Source organism: Heterodontus francisci, chromosome 30, assembly GCF_036365525.1.
Source record: "Heterodontus francisci isolate sHetFra1 chromosome 30, sHetFra1.hap1, whole genome shotgun sequence".
NCBI lineage: Eukaryota > Metazoa > Chordata > Chondrichthyes > Heterodontiformes > Heterodontidae > Heterodontus > Heterodontus francisci.
Window position 1 is genome coordinate 54,778,274 of NC_090400.1, and position 3,736 is coordinate 54,782,009.

At 42.6% G+C, this 3,736-nt stretch overlaps 1 non-coding gene across 1 annotated transcript; it reads left to right on the forward strand.

Annotated features, from left to right (window-relative positions):
• Positions 1 to 2,590: 2,590 nt before the first annotated feature.
• On the forward strand, positions 2,591 to 2,662 carry trnah-gug (transfer RNA histidin (anticodon GUG)). Its single transcript has one exon. It is a non-coding gene; the product is annotated as a tRNA-His (tRNA).
• Positions 2,663 to 3,736: the final 1,074 nt, after the last annotated feature.

Below are 3,736 nucleotides of genomic sequence, written 5' to 3' on the forward strand. Positions count from 1 at the left end.
ACGACCAATCCATCAGGCAGTGGTTTGCACGGAATGTCCTCAAAGCCCTACAGGAAAAGTAGATGGTGGATCCTGTCGGATGGTTCCCCGAGCAGAGTGCCAAGGTCCGGGACTACGTGCTGAGGGATGCACTAAAGCTTGGGGCAGCCGCGGCAAAGGCTCAATGGGGAATGACCACTGTGTAAGGTCCCCCCACCAAGGTGAACTGAGGGGCTGGATCCATGGAAAACCCCTCGGGCTGTATCCAGAAAATATGGGTTTGCTGCAAAATGTACATGGCATGTAAAATGAAATGGAAGGGTTGTGAGGCAACTCACTCCTGTATTGAAGGAAACTGAAGGGCCTGTACTACGCTGTAATGTTCTAATGTAGGTCAGATGGTTTCACAGGTCGGCGCAACATCAAGGGCTGAAGGGCCTGTACTGCGCTGTAATGTTCTAATGATCTCCTTTGCACTTTTTGTATTGTCAACGGTGCTGTTTTGAACTGTTTTGTAATGTATTTTTTACAGATTTTTATGAATAAAGTATATTTTGGGAAAAAAAAGGAAGTTATGTTGAAGGCACTAGTTTGGCCTCAGCTGGCGTATTGTGTCCAGTTCTGGATGCCGCACTTCAGGAAAGATGTGAGGGCATTGGAGAGAGCATAGAAAAGATTCACGAGAATGGTTCCAGGGAAGGGGAACTTCAGGTATGAAGATAGATTGGAGAAGTTAGGACTCCTTGGAGAAGAGAAGACTGAGAGGTGATTTGATACAGGTATTCAGAATCATGAGGGGTCTGGACAGAGTAGTTCCAGCTCATGAAAGGATCGAGAACGAGAGGGCACAGATTTGGTCTGCCCGAAACTTGCTGGTCTTCCAGCGCAAAGAGTTGTCCACCACCGAATGTTGCAGACTGGCACATTCCAAGGTCCAGGACTACGTGCTGAGGGACGCACTAAAGCTTGGGGCAGCCGCAGCAAAGGCTCAATGGGGAAAGACCACAGTGTAAGGTTCCCCCACCAAGCTGGACTGAGGGGCTGGATCCAATGGAAACCCCTCGAACTGTATCGTTAATATTCTCAATTGCTGTAAATGTAAAACTGTAATTGACATGACAATTGTGAAACGGAAGGGTTGGGAAGAAACTCATGACAGTATTGAAGGAAACTGATCTCCCTTGCAATGTTTGTATTTTTTGGTGCTGTTTGGAAACTGTTTGGCAATGTAATTTTTACAGATTTTTATGAATAAAGTATATTTTGGAAATAAAAAAAAACAGATTTAAAGTAATGGGTAAGAGAAGCAAAAGTGACACGAGGAAAAACATTTTCACACAGTGAGTAATTAAGGTCTGGAATGTGCTGTCTGAGAATGTGGTGGAGGCAGGTTCAATTGAAGCATTCAAAATGAATTAGAATGTTATATGAAAAGGAAGAATGTGCAGGGTTAGGGGGAGAAGGCGGGGGAATGGCACTAGGTGAATTGCTCTTTCGGAGAGCTGGTATGGACATGATGGGCGGAATGGCCTCCTTCTGCATTGTAACAATTCTGTGAGACATTGTATCAGTAACACTGCAATAAGAAACAAACATTTCATAAATAACGCAAGCTCGAGGAGCAGCACCTGATCTTTCGATTAGTCACTCTACAGCCTTAACATTGAGTTCAATAACTTCAGAGCATGACTAGCCTTTTTTTAATATTTTATTTTTTAACCACGTGCCTACTTTTCATTTTTTTAATTTTCAAAATATACTTTATTCATAAAAATCTGTAAAAAATGCATTACCAAACAGTTTCAAACAGCACCAAGTCAAAAAATACAAACAGTGCAAGGGAGATCAGTTTCCTTCAATACAATCATGAGTTGCCTCACAACCCTTCCATTTCATTTGTCATGCCATATACATTTTTACATTTTACAGTAAATGAAAAATTTCCCAATACAGTTCGAGGGGTTTCCCATGGATCCAGCCCCTCAGTTCAGCTTGATGGGGGGACCCTACACAGTGGTCTTTCCCCATTGAGCCTTTGCCGTGGCTGCCCCAAGATTTAGTGCGTCCCTCAGCACGTAGTCCTGGACCTTGGAATGTGCCAGTCTGCAACATTCGGTTGTGGACAACTTTTTGCGCTGGAAGACCATCAAGTTTCGGGCAGACCAGAGGGCGTCTTCATGTAGTCAGAGCTGCTCATTATTCCACTATGAATAGTCTCTCTGGAACTAATGCTTTGTCTTTCTCCACAAGTATTAACACACACTTTGCCTTCGTCCCGGGACAGCTTTGTTATTTAATCTCCCTCTGCCCTATCAAACACCTTCCCCTTTGTTCTCTCCTCCACCCCCTTCACCTTCACTTGCTTAAAACCTAATTCTTTTCTAACCTTTGCCAGTTCTGATGAAAGTCACAGACCTGAAACGTTAACTTTGCTTCTCTCTCCACAGATGCTGTCAGACCTGTTGAGTATTTTCAGCACTTTTTGTTTTTGTTTCAGATGACCAGCATCTGTAGTCATTTGCTGTCATCTGTATCGCTACTAACTTAGTTGGACATTTTGTTTCACTTGGTAGTAATTTTCAGCCGTATGTATCCAGCGCCCATGTAGCACGCCGTGATCGTATAGTGGTTAGTACTCTGCGTTGTGGCCGCAGCAACCTCGGTTCGAATCCGAGTCACGGCATTGCGGATAAGCAATGACACGGCAATGGGTCTCTTTTTTCATCAATATAATTCTTAACACCTATTTTTCGTGTTGTTATAACCCATTCGCTCGGTTTACTCTGTGGATGTATTGAATGGGAGAGAAGGTATCTCTAAAACAGAGAAATGAAAGATACTGCGGATGCCTGAAACCTGAAATTAAAGCAGAAAATGCTGCAAACACTGAGCACCATAAGTGAGCTTATGTTTGTGTAATTGTTTGCAGCATTTTCTGTTTTAATTTCAGATTTCAATTCCTATTGGTGCAAGGATCACACTTGAACTAGGTACTAGGTGCTACACTCGGCAAGCCGGGCAGCATCAGTGGGGACAAAAACAGTTAATGTGTCAGCTCACTTCTATTGCTTAGCATTTTTAAAAATCCCAGTTGCATTTTTGCAATATTTTAGGTTTAAAGTGCCAATTGTAGAATATATGTTAAATAAAAACAGAAAGTGCTGGAAATACACAGCAGGTCTGGCAGCATCTGTGGAGAGGGAGAAAGAAACAGAGTAGAATATGTGTGTGTGTGTCTTTGTGTTACACACTGGCCCTGCACTCAGCTGTAGTCTCTATTGCCTAAGTAACCTGTCAAGACTGACATTGTGCTGCAGAGGATGCGACCTGTTTGGCTCAGCTATCAAATGTCCTTTAGGTGATTTGGTGTAGTAGCAATTTACTCATAATAGTTAGTTAAATTTTCTTAATTAATGAAGATATTTGTCATAATTGGGATGAGATTTTTACTGAGATCCTGGCAGCCGGTCGGTGCCCTAATTCCCGAACGATAATGAGTATGTTATTGCATTGTGGCTTCGAGGAGGTTAGAGAAGTTTGATTAATTTCTTAAATCATCATGTTGTTAAAAGTGTTCCAATATTTTTCACCGAGGGAAATTTACATGAAACTCACATTTAACAAACTGGCCCTTCAAAGGATATACTGTTAAGTGGGAATGAGAAGGCGATAGATCTTTTTAGTCACAGAGTTTATGTGTGATCCTTGTTGGTAAGTGGCAGCGGGTACGCGGTGTCAGAGCACTATCACCGGGACC